At 35.3% G+C, this 18,054-nt stretch overlaps 1 protein-coding gene, 1 long non-coding RNA gene and 1 other non-coding gene across 24 annotated transcripts in view; all 3 read left to right on the top strand.

Moving 5' to 3' along the window:
• The window catches only part of NFIA (nuclear factor I A), a 355,490-nt gene that overhangs the window by 21,490 nt on the left and 315,946 nt on the right, over window positions 1-18,054 (top strand). The gene's annotated exons all lie outside the window — the stretch shown is intronic.
• The window catches only part of LOC118626012, a 52,606-nt gene that overhangs the window by 2,370 nt on the left and 32,182 nt on the right, over window positions 1-18,054 (top strand). Inside the window, exon 3 of the long non-coding RNA XR_004958831.1 lies at window positions 4,303-4,382. This is a non-coding gene — a long non-coding RNA (uncharacterized LOC118626012). The remainder of the gene's footprint in view (window positions 1-4,302; window positions 4,383-18,054) is intronic.
• Window positions 2,271-2,381, top strand: LOC118627314. Its single transcript, XR_004959077.1, has one exon. It is a non-coding gene; the product is annotated as a U6 spliceosomal RNA (small nuclear RNA).

Genomic DNA, 18,054 nt, shown 5'->3' with positions numbered 1-18,054 from the left:
AGCCTCTCTAAGGGAAACAGAACCCAACTGAAGATAAGAGTTTCTTCCCCCAACACATACAGCATTCATGATTTTATTTCTCTAGGCATGTTCATTATCAAAACTGTGCCACTGCAGATTTCCCATAAAGTGTTTCCGTCTGGCTCTGTTTTCATATCTAAAAGCTCCTACTGGTTTCAGCAAAGGATAATGGAAGCATTTTGACAGAATATCTTCCCTCTCTCTCTCTCTTTACTAAAACCTTAAATACATAATGAGAAACAAAAACTTATAAAATCACATGAAAATTAATTTGCTTTAAAAAGATTGAGAAAAGTTTTCTTTTGTGCTTCCATAGAATGCTGAAAGGGATGACATTCTGGCTGTCTTCTTTGGTGAGCGGCCACCAAAAATATTCCAGTAGGGAATGAAAACTGGAATGTAATTTTTTAACTTACATTCTGATTCCATCTCAAAGCTGCAGAGAAGGTAGTGTACCAGCCCGACTTTGCAAGGTGGTGTGAAGCATGGGATGAAGAATGTAGAGAATTGAGACATCTCATAACTGTTTATACTAATAGAAAACTTTCATTTTCTTATATATCTTCTTGAACTTCCTTCCATTTTTATTTCTGAAGTGTAAGATGATGTATGGCTAATTGCTTATTAGATAATAAGAGTTTTGGGAAGGAGAAATATCTGTTCAGATGTTGTCGATTTTCATACAGTAACTCAGAAATTATCATTGGCAAAAACAGTAGTCAGGTATTGAAGAAGTAAATATCTCAATTTTTTTTCTTTTTTAAAATTATGTTTAATATTAAGAACTTGACTTAGGAAACACTAATTTTTCTCTTCCTTAGAGTATTATTGATTTCTAAAGGAGATATTTAATTAGTGAAATTACAGCTTTTTGTAAAAAATGTGTTGTTTTTTTTCCTAATTTTTTAATGTAGTTAATGCTGCAGCAATGAATTTATAGCCTTTCTTGCAGTCCTCATTTTCCTTTGTTTGGTGTGGCTGCTGAATACCTCTCAGGTGGTGAGGAGTGTGTGTTTAGATGGCATGCAGGGGAGAGATCTCGACTGGTACAGAGTAACTTTATAGCAGCCACTATTATGCTTATCAGTGAAATCCGACCTCATTTAATTATTACTTAATTCTCTGATTATATTTTTGTGTCTGAGAGAAGACGATCACCTTCATCCTGTCAAAGTGTGGATGGACAGATATCACTACTTCAATTTCTTAATTCAGCACACCTACGAAGGCATTCTGAAGTAGAATGCCTTTTTAAAGAATCATACCTTAATATACCTACCAAAATGGATGTAGTGAAATTCTGACTGGGCTTGTGATGACGCAGAAAGCTTCTCAATTAGTTAAGTTCATCTTTGAGTACTGCATGCCACTCAGGTTCAGTCAGGTTTTTAAATTTTTTCTTTTGGAAATTATTCATAGACATTCAATTCTATAACCAGATACTGAATATTATCATTGGAAGGAAGGTTTGTACTCATCTATCTTCACCTCTCTGCCAAACTGCAAAAACCCCACCTTGTTGATTTCTTCTCATATATATGATATGTGATATGATGATGATATGATGTGTGTGTATGTATGTGTTACTGTCAGCTATTTATGACACACCTGGATCATTCTTCTTTAGCCCCCCTCCCAGGAATAGAAGTTCCTTTGAAACCAAGCATAATTAGGACATAAAATGGAATGTTAAAAGACTGAATGACACATTTTAAGCTAAACAGAAATGTGGATTATCTGCTGTTTGGATTGGTCCATACTGAAATTACCTCCTATGTGGCTGCATTTCCCCCTGTGTGCCTGGGGAACTGAGATTGGATTTAAAATAGAAATTATTCCATCAGTCAGCTAAAAAGAATGAAGACCCCCCCCCCCCCCGATTTAATTATTCATATATTTTTTGGGGGAAAAGGGACTGCATTATTAAAATAATTCAAACTATAAAATCAAATGTATTTCTTTTAAACTGTTTCAGGCCTGTTGCTGAAAGGTTTTAGGGTATTGTGAAAAATCATTTTGTTTTAAAAAACATAGCTGGTTTAATTTCTTATTTATTTTTATTTTTCAATATAAGAATATATGTAAGTTATAATACCTGGTAATGAAGTGAAGACCTGGGAACCTGTCCCCCAACCCGAGAAAGAGAATATTACCAATATTTTGCATTTACTTCTATGCTCTCTGAAAATAATATCCATTATCCTTAGTATTGTGTTTATTATTCCCCTTGTATAAAAGAAATATTTCTCGTGCTCACATCAGCAGCGCATATACTAAAACTGGAACGATACAGAGAAGATTAGCATGGCTGGCCCCTGCGTAAGGATGACATGCAAATTCATGAAGTGTTCCATATTTTAAAAAAAGAAATGTTTCTGTGACATATATGTATACTAAATCTATTGTTCAGTTTTACTTATTAAGTTTTATAAAAATTTTATATATATATATAAATGCTTCTGGAAATTGATTTTCATTCAATATTCTGTTTCTAATATTGCTGCATATACTGTAATTTATTGTTCTTTCTTGTATAATATGCCAATGTGTGATGGGCTGTTTTCTAGTTTCTTGCTACTAGCAACATGTCTTCTGGAGCATGTGTGTAAAAATTTCTTTAGGGCATGTACTAAGAGTGGAATTTTTGGTTCACAGAATGTGTAAATGTTACCCTTTTAAAAAGAATAATATTATTTCATTTTCTTAAGTAGTTGTACCTATTTATTTTCACTCTCACTAGCAGTAGCAGTGTACAAAAGATTCATGTTGATATACATCCTTTCCAATATTTACTATTGCCAAGATTTTTACATTTTGCCTATATGGTGGCTATAAAATGATATTTTATTGTAGTCTTAATTTGCATTCTTCATTAATTAATAATGAGATTAAACATCTTTTGTATATGTTTCCCTTTCTGTGAAATAAATACTAATGTCTTTTTCTCATTTTTTCTATTTTGTTGCTTGTCCTTTTCTTATTGGTTTGTTAGGAATTCTTTATGTATCTTAGATTCTACTCCTTTGCATTATATGTTTGCAAATATCTTTTCATAGTTTGTAGTTTGTCTTTTCACTAGCTTTAAGATATCTTTGATGTACATACTTTATTAATTTTAATATAGTAAAGCTTATGAATCCTCTTAATAGTGCTTTTTAATTCCACATACAAGGGAAATCATATGGTATTTGTCTTTCTCTGTCTGACTTATTTCACTTTCCATAACGCCCTCACGGTCCACCATGTTGTCACAAATGGCAAGACTTCATTCCTTTTATGGCCCAATATTCCTGTGTGTGTGTGCCACAATTTATCCATTGATGGAAATTGGGTTGACTGGTTGATTCCGTATCTTGTAAATAGTGCTGCAGTGAACATAGGGGTGGATATATCTTCTCTAGTAAGTGTTTTTGTTTTTTTTTTCAGATAAATATCCAGAAATCAAATTGTTGGATCATATGGTAGTTCTATTTTTAACTTTTTGAGGAACCTCCATGCTGTTTTCCATGGCTGCACCAATTTACATTCTTCCTACTAATAGTGCATAAGGGTTCCCTTTTCTCCACATTCTTGCCAACACTAGCTATTTCTTGTCTTTTTGATAATAGTTATTCTGACAGGTGTGAGGTAATAGAATCATTTTGTCAAGTTTCATGAAAAATTCTGTATGGATTTTATTTGGCAATGTGTTGAATCTACAGATGAATTGACATCTTTTTCCTATCAAATCTTAATATATTTATGAACATGGTATGTCTCTTCATTTGTTTAAATGTTTTCTTTCAATAGACTGAATTATTTTTCACTCGGGTCTTGAGTAGTTTTTGTGAAGCTGCTTTTGTAAATTTTCTACCAATGTGAAATACACTTAATTTTTGTATAATTTTACACCCAGTTATCTTTACATGTTTTCAGCCAGTAATTTGTAAATTAATTTGTTTTTACTGTGTAGATAATTATATCAAGTGCAAACAATAACACTTTCACTTTTGCTATTCCAGTCTTATGCTTTTATTTTTCTTATAGTTCTTACGCCACTGGCTAGTACCTCCGATTAATTCAGTGTTGAATTAGCCTCTGAGTATGCGTATCCTTGACTTTTATCCTTGGTTTCCTATTTATTTATTTTATTCATGAATGAAACTGAGTTAATACCTTATTATTTAAATATTACATTTGCTGATCATATATATATATATATATATTTTTTTTTTTTTAATCAGAGAAAGGGCAAGACCTTACCTTGTTTTGTTAATTTTTTCTCAATTTTTTTCTTACTAGGTTTGTTCTATGTTACAATAATTAAAACCTCAACTTCTGGCAAATTCCTTTATGCCCAGTGAAATAGTATAAATTATTGGGTGAGTGGTATTTTAAAGAATGCAGTTACCTAATATTTCAAAATAAGAGGCTCATTTGTATATACTAATCATTTTAGATATTTCAGTGAAATACCATATTTTGTATAGATGTGAGAGTCTTTGATACTGTGGTGTGTGGATCAGCCTCTTAAGTTTTGATTTGAACTATGGAATCCTTAAGTATCATTTTTCACAATTTAAAATTTATAGTTTGGATGGGTTTACTTTCCCCCCTTTTCCTCATGCAATTTTTGTTGAGACTTGAACAGATTACTCCTAATCTTGTGAGCAGACTGCAGGAAGACAACTATTAAAAGTAGAAAGCTATTAAGCAGTCAGGGGTTTATTATGCTTTAGTGTTTTGTTTAAGTCTGTTCTTAATTGGTTGATTAATGTACGTGAAGTCCTTTTCCTCCCTCCATCTCTACAGATGGCAAATGGTAGGTCCCAACTGTCATTGTTCGCAAAAAAGGTTATGGTTCAAAGTCAAAGATTCAGAGATACCACAATAATCAATCATAGGAACTTGTCTCAGAGTGCCCAGCCAGGCAAAAGTTAGGCAGAGTAGTAATATTTACTCAGAATCCCTTAGGAGCATTTTTTTTTTTTTTTTTTTGGTGTGTTCTTGATTTTAATTAGAAAATATTATTTAATTAATGGAAATGTCTCTCTGAATTTAATGTCAGGCATTTATATAAATATGAAAAAGAATGGCAAATAAGTTTTCTGTTAATCAGTAATCAAATATTGTTGAATTTAGGTATACAGTTTAAAAATGAGTATAATAGAGAAAGTAACATTCTTAATATATTGAGATTAACAGAACACTTCCAAAGGAATACCTTTTTAGCATTTTCATGTGAAGATGATTTATAATGGTTAACTTCCTTTTTTTAGGAGGAAGAATAGAATTATGTTCTGGTATTGATCCATAAAGAGGATTTGTATTTTATTCATACTATAAAAGTACCTTTAATGGATACATTGTGGTAATTGAATCTATACTGTGTATCACTATCAAAGTATCTTTTTAATTATTTTATGTTATATAATTCAGTAACTAAATTTAAGCCATGGGGAAGGAGATGACTGTATTATATCTTTAAGTATAATGTATAGCCTTTAATATTCTTAAAGTGGATGGCAGTTAAGGGCATTTTTAGTTTAAATGCAAGAAGGAGAGGGAGAGAGAGAGATAGAGAGAGATCCCATTACATTCAGCACAGTATGAAACTAAGTCAAAGGAGTTTTGTTAATTAAATTCAATCGCCATCCATTAGACCAGTAGAATGAGGTGATTCTGCCAGGATGCTGACACAGCAAGCACAGGTATGCAATTTGGCTAAATGGCCATTTCTAAACCATAGCACGCATTTCTCTACTTGTTCACTTTTTTTTTAAGTGATAGTTTTTACTCTTAAAAAGTCAAAGAGGAACCAGTGCTTGCTGAAGGGTAAAGGTATCATTTTTATCTAGTCTACTGAGAAGTGATTAGTTTGTTGGCTTGGAAATGTGTCATTCACTTGGAGACTATTTGGGAGAAAATGATTTTTTAAAAACGTATGCAATATCTGTAGGCAAGCATATTAACAAAATGTATACATACATGTGTCAATATAGACAAATGTATACATTTTAAAATTTAATCTTTAAAAAATTGAAGTAATAATTATTCCTTGAATTTTTTTAAAAAAAGCATCCTTGAAGATTTAACTACTATTTGGACATATACTTGGGGGAAGTTATCATAATTATAGGAATTATAAAAATGAAATTTAGGTGGTGGGTAAGTGTATCTACATTTTGGCACAAATCACTACTTTTAGAGGCTTTATATGTCAGGCTGATAAGTTTCTTACCATGGTGAAATGACAAGAATACCACTCAGGCATTGGCTGACACATAATTTTGACAGCCAGCAAGATTGCAGTGTTGCTGAGTGCACAGATTTCCACTTCCTGCCAAGATTAAAATTGGCAAAAACCAAAAAGGATATTAGGGATTGTCACTTTAAGAAGAAATAACATGCTAATGTTCTACATTTGCTTAAGAAGTATAAGGGTGATTGCTTGAACTTAGTCTGTTGAAATCTACAAGTTTGCAATCAATAGAAGATCTTGGTTAGTGTGAGCATCAAAAATAAAATAAATCATTTGTGATAGTAAGGCTCATTCTAGTTTCACTTAAAAGGACATTATTTTTGTTCTGTATAAGAAGACTTCTTTCCAAAAGCAATAAAATAGGTTTCCCAACAGCCCCTGAAGAACAAAGGCCTACTTTAAGTTTGTGAATTTGAAGACAGAAGGCCTTACTTCCTGAATTTTCCTTTTTTCCTGTGTGAGCAGATGGTTTTTTCTTTTCATAAGTTGCCAGGTCTTTCCTATTACAATAACTGTCATTTACTGAGGACCTACTGTGTGCTGGGTTCTGAACCAAGCACTCACATCTTCAATGCTTTTTTTCTTACTGAGGTTTTGTTCAAATCTGTGCATAAAAATGAAGTAAAAACTTACATCCTATGTTGTGAAAGAGTCAGACTCTGAAATCTGCTTATACTTTGCTATTTACAGTAAGTACTTTTGAAACAGCTGTGGACGCTCAGATGAAAGTAGCAGTGTGGAGTGGGAAATGTGGGAGCATTCATTTGTGAAGACTTTGCATTTCTCCAGCTTTATAGCCAACAGAAAAGGAGATTGTTGTGCATTCTATTAAATACTGCCAGTATGATTAATTTAAAGGGTTACATTTTATTGAACCCTGGTGTAGATGTTCTTTGTCAACCCACATTCACAGCTAGTTAGAGTGTGTGTAGCATTTATCAAAACTTTCTGGGGCCCCTCTCACCTCATTAGCATCTGAATCTCTATTCAGCAGTTAATGTCCGTTGCTGCTAGAGTGCTCAATTCTTGTTTTCAATAAGCCAGTTGTAAAATGTCAGACTGTCACTTACAATATAAAAAACCAAAAATGATGGTATTTGTAAAAATGTTATCACCTCATAAAAACAAATTGTAAAGACATGAAAGTGATCTTGCTATGCTGGGCTTTCAGAAGGGAGTTCGTACAGCTACTTTAAATACCAGTTGTGTAGATTCCCACACTTTTCTACCAATGGAGAGGTTTACACAAGCATAATTTAAGTTACAATTACACTAATTAACATCTCATTTGCATAAATTGTTGAAGTCAAAACAACAAAGAATTGTCTAAGAAGCTTAATCCTATTTGTCCAAAATAGAAAGATTTAAAAAAAAAATGCTCTAAAAATTGGCAACTTGAGTATGTCTTTAGTATTTGAGCTATGTCATTTAAAAAAATAAGTGCTTTCTCTTTAAGAATATATTTCTCTATCCCTTTTAGACTCTGTCAATTTTAGTTAGTTTTTAAAATAAAATAAAAAAAAGCAGTAAACTCTGGTTTCTAAATCATCATACCAAGAGATTAAATTAAAATCAAGGTACAGTATCATTTTTATGTGGTAGTGTAGAGTACCATGACTTTAGATGTATGATGAAGAATTGTGTGTGTGTGTGTGTGTGTGTGTGTGTGTGTGTAGGAATTTGTAAATTATAAAGTGTAATCCCTGTAGTTCATTCATGGTCAGTAAAAGTTTTTAAGTGTTGGCTGGTTTCTTTTAGATTGTCCAGGTGTTTTCAATGTCTTGTATTTTTTTTGCTGTCATAGATTAAGGTTATGTTAAAGGTAGTTTTTATCCAGGTCTTCTACATGTGTGATAGCTCACATCTCTAGTCAAAAAACTTTATTTTTTAATGGCTACCCAAATGCAGTTAGCTCCCTAGGGGGTGATTTAGTACAGTAAACTATCTTCTCTAAAATCCATTTTAAATTTGCATACAGTGGATTAATGTTTTCATACTAACCCACAAAACTCTGCTGTGGGTCTAACAGTCATGCATTTCATGTACAATTATTGTTACCATTGAGCTTGCAGTAATTACATTGTGCATATATATGGAAATAAAATGTTACCAGCTGAGTTTAAGATATTTTATTGTTAATTTTAATAGTAATTTGGGTTGAAAATTAAAATTAGCCTGCTTGCCCTGGCTGGTTTGGCTCAGGGGTTAGAGCGTTGGCCTGCAGACAAGAGAGTTTCGGGTTCGGTTCCCACTAAGGGCACGTACTTCAGTTGCAGTTTGGCCCCAGCCCTGGTTGGGGTCCTGTGTGTGGCAACCACTTGATGTGTCTCTCTCACATTGATGTTTCTCTCTCTCCCTTCCTCCCTCTCTCCCTCCTGCTCTATCTGATGATAAATGCAAAAATGTCCTCCGGTGAGGATAAAAAAATAAATAAAATAAAATTAGCCTGCTTAATTAGTATTTTCAGTGTTTTATTAGCCCTAAATAGGTGACAAGGTCAGGAATAAGATTAGAATGAACGTTTCTCTTTAAAATATGTCTTGAAAGCATTTTATTTGTTTATAATACATAGCTCATCCTAATTTAGTTGTTATAGTCTTATTTAAAATATATTCTTTAATTTGATCTCATAATGTAAAGTTTATAAATGACTGTCTTAAAGATAGTTAATTTACAAATGTGTGTTGAGTATCAACAGCATGTGAGCCGTTACGCTAGGTTTGGGGGAGGATATAATCATAATTATACACACATACAGTGTAGTACTTGCTTGTATGACATACATGTTCTTCTTGGGGATATATGAATACAGACGAAATAGGAACGTGTTTTGTAGACATTTAGAAGAGAATTTATGAAGAATAGGGAAGGTCTAGAAAGCTTTTGGATAAAACTAAATTTGAGTTGTGGATTGAAGGCTTGTTTGGAAATTAGGGGGTGAGGAGGGTCTAGATACAGGTTGGTGGAGAGAAGACCAGGAGGACGGGAAAGGCATGACGGAAGGGGTAAGACTTATTCCAGGTGCAGTAAGGTAACGAGTTTGGTTAGATGGGGAGGGGGGGTTCCCATGGGGGAGGGCATTGAGTGCCCGTTTAAATTTAGGCAATTTAAAGTCTGGTAGGGCTTTCGAACAGTGATATGACCTGTTTCAGGAAGCATTTGGCAGATTGATCACGAGGCTCCCACGCAGGGAGCTTTGAAACAGGACAGAGTGGAGTTAGGGACAGTGAGCAGTGGCTTTGTATTTGTCTCACCACAAAACTGTAAATCACAGTAGTTTTTGTTTCTTATGCCCTGAGTAATCATGTGAATTAAAGATATAAAATGGCAATGGTGTCTTTGAAAAAACAAAATGATTTTTGATTCTGAGGTGTTACTTAAAATGTTACATGTCTATATAATAAAACATTTTATTATTTCTTTTAATTTTAATAGCAATTAATTTTATATATATATTTAGAAATATGTATAAAAAAAGAACATTATTTCCTTTCCCCTTTCAAAGGAAAATGACTTCCAGATTATTTTCCCATCTATTTTTTTTTTAAGCTGATTTTTACAGAACACGTTTCTGTTTCTTTTGTGTTTGGCCAAATTGTTCCATTGTCAATATTTGATCTTTATTGGAAATTAAGGGCATGTCCCAGCTACTCAGGAGAATGTTCTGGACTTTTCTTCTTATCTTTTAAAGGCTTATCTTTGATAAGATTGGACATGGTGTGTTCTTGGTGATGTTTATCTTTTTTCTCGTCAGTTTTCTATATTTACCTTGTTTATAGTGTGTAATCTGAGAGTGCCTTCAAGAGACCAGAAAGGATTTGACCTCAGACACCACATTTTAGGTATTTTTATGTAATCATGAGAAAATTGAGTGTTGTCTTCAGATAGGAAGGTAGAATGCCCTGGCATAGCTAGAAGTATTCACTTTAAACATTCAACAAATATGTATTAATTGTTTACTAGAAATAAGTAACATGGTATATGTTCCTAGAAGAATACCAGAGAAAATTAAGAAGCTCCTCTTCCCTCCCAGATGCTCCAAGATTATTAGGAGAAGAGGCACACATGTTAAGTGCTGTGTTCTAGGTAGAATACAAAGGAACCATGTGGCCCAAGAGAAGACAGTGTTCATTCCGAGTGGAGGAGAATGAGAAAGATGTCCATGAAGGAGATGACATTACAGCAGGGCCCTGACGTTTGGCAAGTGGAGTGAAGGGACAGAGCATGGGGATGGGAGTGGACGCATGTGCTCTGGACACAGCACGCGGTTGACGAGCCCATTTCAACTGTTATGTCATGTCTTAATGTATGTTAAGACATTACATAGACATCACATAACGTGTTAGTGTATGTGATGTCTTCTGCCCATGTTCATTCAGTAAGCACCCTTACCATGGGCCAGTCATTGAGCTAGGCCACCCAAAGGAAGTTACCAACTAATTCATGGGCAGAGTTGAAAGGATTTATCCAGTTGCCCTTGCCCCAAAGAGGTACCTTTGATATATTATCCCTTGGCATAATCAGAGTTTGGTTCAAATGTACATTTGAAATTTCACATTTTCTTAACTAAAGTATGAGAGTTTTGAACCTATAAAGAGATGGTAAAGACCATAGTGCTCCCTGCTCTTTCCCTGTCTTCACTTGCAGCCAGATTCTGCATCCCCTCTAGTGATGACCTGAGGAGTAGCTGCCATGTCTCCAGTCTTTTCCTTGGTTGAAGGAGTTCCCTTTATTCACCCATAAGAGAGCTTGAGTCTGATGCTTTTTCTTTTTCTTTTTTTGCTTATTCTGAGGCTGCCCAGTTACAACAGAGTTCAGTGGTATAAATGCAAAGACCAAATTGGAGATCTCTAAATAATATTGGAGAAGGAGAATTCATTCTGTAGTTATCATTAAAATTGTCTTAAGGATGTGAGGAAGCCCTTGTATACAATGAAAGTGAGATTGAATTAATTTAAAATAACTTCACAGTACATATCTGCCATTGCTCGTGCTGTTATTAATAATTGCAATGGTAAGGATTTTTAGTAAGGGCAAATAGGCAGAAAACATGGATAGTAGAAAGTTTAGATGACCTTAATGAAGAAACAAAGTTGGCTCTGGAACTTTGCCTAACAGGAATGAGGTTTTGTGAATTTGATAAACACTGGCGGTTGTTAAGGCGTCTTCTGATAGGTGAAAAGTGGTTTTTCGATGCAGTGCTGCCTGGCATGCATCTTCTCTATGGTCTATTATCTTGTGGGAATGACATTCGTTAAGTTGGTGTCTGTGTGCATCCCACCCAAATAAAGAATGTTTCATCAGTGAAGTGAATTGCCATATAGTCATCAGACTCTAGAAATAAATTATCAACCATGACTGTAGTGGGTGAGGCTGTTTGTTTATCAGATCACTTGAGAACAGTGTAAAGTGAGTTTCATATTTTCCTGAGTCTTGAATTCTCATTTTAGACATCTGTTCGGAAGCTTTCTAAGCCATGGAGTATTCTAAATGAGCATTTTGTTAAATGGATGAAGGAAGACTTAGTTTTCCATTGTTAGGTGAAACCTAATTAAAAATTAAATAATGACCTTGTGTTGGCTTGTAAATTCCTTATTTCCTGCATGTGTGAGTGTATTTTGTTAGAACATTCCATTTTAAAAGATGCTTTTTTTCAGTGGCAAGAAATACTTTAAAATACTATTTGCTTTTGGAATTATAGTAGAACATCAAAGGATTGTCTCTTGTGGAGAGTGGAGGGGCCGTAAGGGGCTCGAGGAATGTAGCTTTAGGAGTTCTATTTTGTGTGACTATAGCAGAATTAACTTAATTGTTCAATTTCACCTCTCCAGCATGATTGCACTCATCAATGGCAGTTAACAGAGGCACCTGTTATATATTTGTGTTATATTAGGAATTCTTTATAAACTTAATAAATGAAAGCTTTTTCTCTTACAGGCCTGATTCTCTAGTGGACTTCTGGTGAAATTATGTGGCTACCTTCCATTAATGTTAATGGAGGTTATGGATATAAATCCCTCCATAGTGGTGGAAGGATGAGCCCCAGAGAAATGAATGTTTGTAATGAATCACTGGGTGGTGATACAGGATTCAGTTGGTCTCCCTAATACCATTTTCTCTCCTTCTAAAAGTTTTAAGTCTTATATTTAGGAACTAGCCTCTCTCCACCTGAACTCTTTGTTGTCAAGTCTGCAATATGGTAAGAACAGGAAAAAATATGGATTCATGAGTAGGCATAGTTTTTATGTTACGTAATGATATAGCACATATAATTCTGTATTTTCCTCTTAATATTACTTGGTAGACATAACTTGAGAGGTCATCATATTCCATACTAATAACAGTTGCTTAATAATTCATTGTCCTGACAGACTGCAGTTTATCATTTAGGTATTAAAGCTCTCAGATGTATTTATTGAGTACCTACTGTGTATAAGGCTCTGAGCTTAATGCATATGACATAGTCCCTATCTCATATTGCCTATCATCGTGTGATGAAAGTGGACCCCGGTCCCTCAGGCATCTTCTGTGGGCCACAAACTATGAAACTTTCCCTCGTTAAAGAAAGGGAAAGAGCCCGGCCAGTGTGGCTCAGTGGTTGAGCGTCGACCCATGCACTAAGCGGTCACTAGTTCGTTTCCCGGTAAGGGCACATGCCCAGGTTGTGGGCCGATCCCCAGTGGGGGGCATGCAGGAGGTGGCCAATCGATGTTCTCTCTCATCAATGTTTCCATCTCTCCCTTCCTCCTTCTCTAAAAATCAATAAAGAAAAAAAAAAAAACTTATAAAAGAAAGAAAGAAAGGGAAAGAAATTTATAACCAGTAACATCACTTCTGGGAATCTGATTGGAGAAAGTAATTTTATATGTAATGATGTTTTCAATCAATAGTGTTCATTTATTCAGCCAACTATTATTAGCCACCTACTGTGTGCCAGCATTGTGTTAGGTACTGGAGATGTACCTGTGGACAAGGCAGATAGAGCCCAGTTCTCATGGAGTTGACAGTTTGGGAGTGGGTAAAGAAAATAATTTCTAAATGTGATAAATCTCTGAAGGAAATAGAGTGTTAGAGAATAAATGAGGGGGCCTGTTTTATGTGGAGGACAAGGCCACACTCACCCTAAGCATCTGAATAGACAGAAGACCAGGTGCAAAGAACTTGGTGAGGGCTGAGTGTGTGTGTGTGTCTGTGTTGTCCCAGGCACTGAAGTAAGGAAGGCCATGTGTTTGGACACTGGTGTGTTAGGGTAGTGTGGTCTAAAGAGCGAGAACTGAGCTCCTCCAGAAAGGAAGAGCAGCTTCTACAAGATGACATAGCAAGTCAGTGGTGGTGAAGGTAACACTTGAACCCGGGTCTGACCGACTCCAGACCGTGCTGGTGGGCTACCACTTTCTGTAACCACCAGTGGGCACGAGCCAAGGAGGAGCAGAGCTAATAATTGCCACAGGCACCCAGGAGGAAAATCACTCTGACTTAGGAGAAAGCTCAAGATTCTTTGAAAACATGTATAGAATATGAAGATATTATAGGTCTTTTCCTTGTACAATATAAGGAAATTATTCAGGCCAATTTTAAGATAAATTATTATGATAGCCAGTTGAGAGAAGTAATGTACATACACCTCTTTTATTAGGTAAAAATATCTCATGAAATCTTAAACATCTGTGCATATAATTTAGTGATATTTGCTTTTATTTAGGTATTTCCCCCCTCATGACACTCACAAAAATCCTGCTTACCTGGCACCCAAAGTCCGTACCACTGGTAAACTCTGTTGTCTCTGTTCTGTGCCAAGTGTTCTTCCTTTGTTACCAGGTCCATGTAATTAATGGCTCTATCACCTGAAGTAATTCGGTTACTCAGCAAAACAAATGATGTACACTTTTACAAATAACTCCAGAAAATGAACGGGAACCTGAAAGTGTTCAGTGAGAGGGAATTTCAGTTTGTCTTTAATGAAGAGAAACGGTATGGAAATGTAAGCCGAGGATGCATTCATCAGAGGTGTCTGCATTGCGCTGTGCTCCTCACGTTCATTGGGCAGAGATGGCATAGTGCTCATTAAATAACCTGTGTGGCTGAAATAACGTGTGATGTTTCTTGCTAAATTTTGGCTTCTATTCAGACTATGACTCTGGAAAGTTAAATTCAACCTTTAAGTTTGAAGGTTTATGCCCTTCATTATAACTGAAGACATTGTGGAAATGTAGGTCCATTATAATGTTTGTTTGCCTCATGGTTGGGGAAGAAATGTGTATTTTGAGAGTATATGAATTTCCAATGAAAAATGTGTAATCTGATAGCAGATTTATACATGGTGAGTAGATATTTGTGCTTCATACCCTTGATTTTTAGTAGCTTTGCCTCTGCTCGTCTTCTCTGTGAACTTGTCAACTTTGATATTGTCTTAAAAATAAACATTTGAAGGAAAAAGTTTGCATATTAAGCAGAGTGATAGCTTATTTCCTTCATGTTGGTAATTTTCTCAACATCTCAAAGGGAATCTGATCTATATAGGTAGCATATTTGGATCCTCAAGGCCAAGGAAAAGGAATTTCCTCTCCACTTTAAGTTTTGGGTTCATATGGATCAAACCAGTTTCCTTGGCCTAAATCATGTGTTATACACTTGGCCATAGATTTGGTTTGGGCTCTGTAATATTTATGACAAGATTGAATTAACGTAATTGTGGAGTTTCACATAGTATCTGTACCCACATCCTAATAAACTAATATGAATTCAATAAGTAATGCCAAGTGGGACAGTGCTTCACTCACATAAGCTTACTAAACTTGATATATTCTTATGGCTCTTCTCCAGAATGTAGAAGAAACACATTTATCTAGGTGATTAGTATTCTTTCTGTCTGCCAGATTTAAGGATTGTTTGAAAATATTGTTAGAATCAAAAGCAGCATTTGTTGCTACACAGGGTTGGGCATTCCAGGCCAACTCCGGTTGTTAATGGTGTTGGTCTTATGTCCACTTATTTCACATCTGCCATGGCAGTGAGTTTTCAGTAACACACACCTGCCATCAAAAGAGCGATAAGCTTGTAAGTGAAGCCTTTGGGAAAGTAATAAAGGCATTTCTGGTCTCATCTCAAAGGACATTATTGAAAATGTCTTTAAAAGTGATCAAGGTAACACATACACCCTGACAGTTGGGGTTCTTGAAGTTAACAACCTATAGTTAAGTCCATTTGAAACTAAAAAAAGAAAGGAAAAAAAAAAAGTCTCTTACATAAACTACTTTTTAAATGCTTTAGTTCGTTTTAAATGTAAGGAAAATGAAAACATTGGAAATGAAGTCAAAGTCCTAGGACAGAAGCTTTTACGTTTGTAACGACCCAAGTTAGGTTTAAGCTTGAACACAGCAGTGCTTTGCATTTTATGCTGCCTAATTAGTACCTTGTATTATATTTTGTTAACAGTATCTATTAGGCATAATACCAGGTCCAGTTTTTAAAATATTGAATCAATTTACGAGAAATGTATTAACAAATGGTACGTTCTTAAATTGACCTCCGGGACATTAGGAAATCAAATTTAAAGCATTGCATTGTCTGTTACTCAATGGAGTGGCCTGAGGACAGCGTGTGACTTGTGTACTGCAAATGATGCAATAGCTAAATATTCTAGTGTGAGTTAAGGTTGATTAAATGATCACTTTAACTCTGTTTCTCCCGGTGCGTTTTGAACTCTTGTTTTCTAGGTGGTATTCTATGCCGTATTGTATTCCTCTTTTAAAATACCGGTTCTCTTTTGGGCTAGAAAACATGTAACTTCCCTTTGGATTCTGGATGGAAACCAGGCACCTTATGCTCAGAATATGAAAGTATATTGTTTTATCACAAACCGACCCTCCTCCAAAAAGAAAAATAATTTAGGGAGTAAAATATATAAGCAAGAAACCCAAAATTGATCAGCAGAGTTATAGGTTTTTAAAAAACTGTCTTACATTTTTGCCCTGGAATTAATTTTCAGTGAAAATGAAAACATTTTTTCTACTCATCTGGAATCAGTTTTTACCTCATTAGCAGGAAATGGTGAATATACATTCAGCACAAACAGAGTTGGCTTTATGGGGCGAAGAATTTGCGCTCCGTAAGTACATGTGTACCAGAAAGGACTCTTTCTGCTGCCCTTGATCGGCATTGTGAAGGAAATCATAGCAGTAGACACCATTGTTCAGGTAGCTTTCAGTGGTGTGATCCCCTCCAGTCCCCTTCCCCAAGCAAATCCAAGGAAAGAAGAATTTTTCACCTAACCTGTTGGGAAATATTTTAGTGCCTCCTTTAGTATATTGGTAAAATGAAATGTTCATTAGGTGGGCCTTGGTAGTGATAACATGTGGGACTGGGGTAAAATTTGCTTTTCCATTTTCTTTTGATCTTGCAGTTACATAATTGTGCATTCAGCTCAACTTGTGTTACTGCAGTAGGAAGATGTGTAGGTGGAAAGATATTCTAAGGGAGGCTAGAACTACCTTCCCTGACAAGAAAAAATTCAAGTGAGCAAATAAATAAAAATAGACTCAAAGATTCATGGAATGTTATAGCTGTAAGGGACCTTAAGTTTCATTTTACCCAAATTTTAGTTTCAAGGATTTAGGAAGAAAATGTATATTCTGTGACTGTAAGTGGGACTTTCCCATATTGAAAAGTTAAATTTATTAATGTGTCCATTTGTTTACCCATGATAGATTTGTGGCTATTTTTTAAATACTCATTTTTATTACAGCTTCTTTTAATTTGTCTGGATGCTTGTATATGCCTGTTAGTCTATTAATATTTTCACATGTGCAAACATATAAGAGAAAATGGCAATTCAGCATTATAACGTGGAGAAGGAGTTCTAGTGCAGTAAGACTGGATTAATTGTGCTTTTGGCAGTCAAGTTACCATAAAGGTCATGTATTTAGAGTTTTAGAGTAACTCACATGTATCCCAGAGTTTGCACAGGGTTGCTGAGTGTCGTCTTAGACGTGCAATCTGCCTGCTCTTCTGTCCTGACATATAAAGTGGATGTCATTGAACTGGCATCTAGAAAGTGTTGGTAGCACTACAGATTTTATCACTCAGTCCAAACAGAGGGATTGCAAAACACCTTTCTTTAAATATTTTTTCTTCATGGTGCAACTGGGGAGGGCCAAATTCCAGCCTTAAATAAAGTTTTAACCTGAGTCGTTGATGGAAATGGCAGAGGGATAGAATTTCCAGCGAAGAAACCAGTGACTGGACGGTGTCTAGGATTAGGCTGCGCATTTGTGACTCTTCCAGACGGGCTTCCCATTTCTACTCAGTGCATACATGCGCGCAGCCAGGAGGACATGGGGAGTTCTGCCTTTGGTTTCTTCTAGAGACAGTCCCCACTGGGACTCCTAGACTCCAATCGCTATTTTTTGTTGTTGATGATAATCTACTTAAATGATATCCTATCATCAGAATCTCTTTATGGAATTATCTTTGCATTTTGCACATTTCTTTCCTTCTGGCTTCTTAAAAAAAAAAAAAAAGCGTTGATTTTCAGAATTAATTTTTCTAATGGGGATGACATATAAAGATGCAGGAAAGAATCCATCGTTCTGTAGGAAACCTGGTTTTGATACACAGTCCACCCTACTGGCAGCTGCCTTTTAGGCGGCATCATATATACACAAGGCACAAAAAGAGACCTCTGCTGCCGTTTCTTCCGTTTATATATTTTGCATTGAAATTGTAGATTTTTTTGGTTGGAATTTATTTGAGATGATTAAAGACATTTTGCAGAGTACTCAAATATAGGTGAA

This window comes from Molossus molossus, unplaced genomic scaffold (assembly GCF_014108415.1).
Source record: "Molossus molossus isolate mMolMol1 unplaced genomic scaffold, mMolMol1.p scaffold_m16_p_12, whole genome shotgun sequence".
NCBI classification, from domain to species: Eukaryota; Metazoa; Chordata; class Mammalia; order Chiroptera; family Molossidae; genus Molossus; species Molossus molossus.
This window is presented reverse-complemented; position numbering and strand designations above follow the sequence as displayed.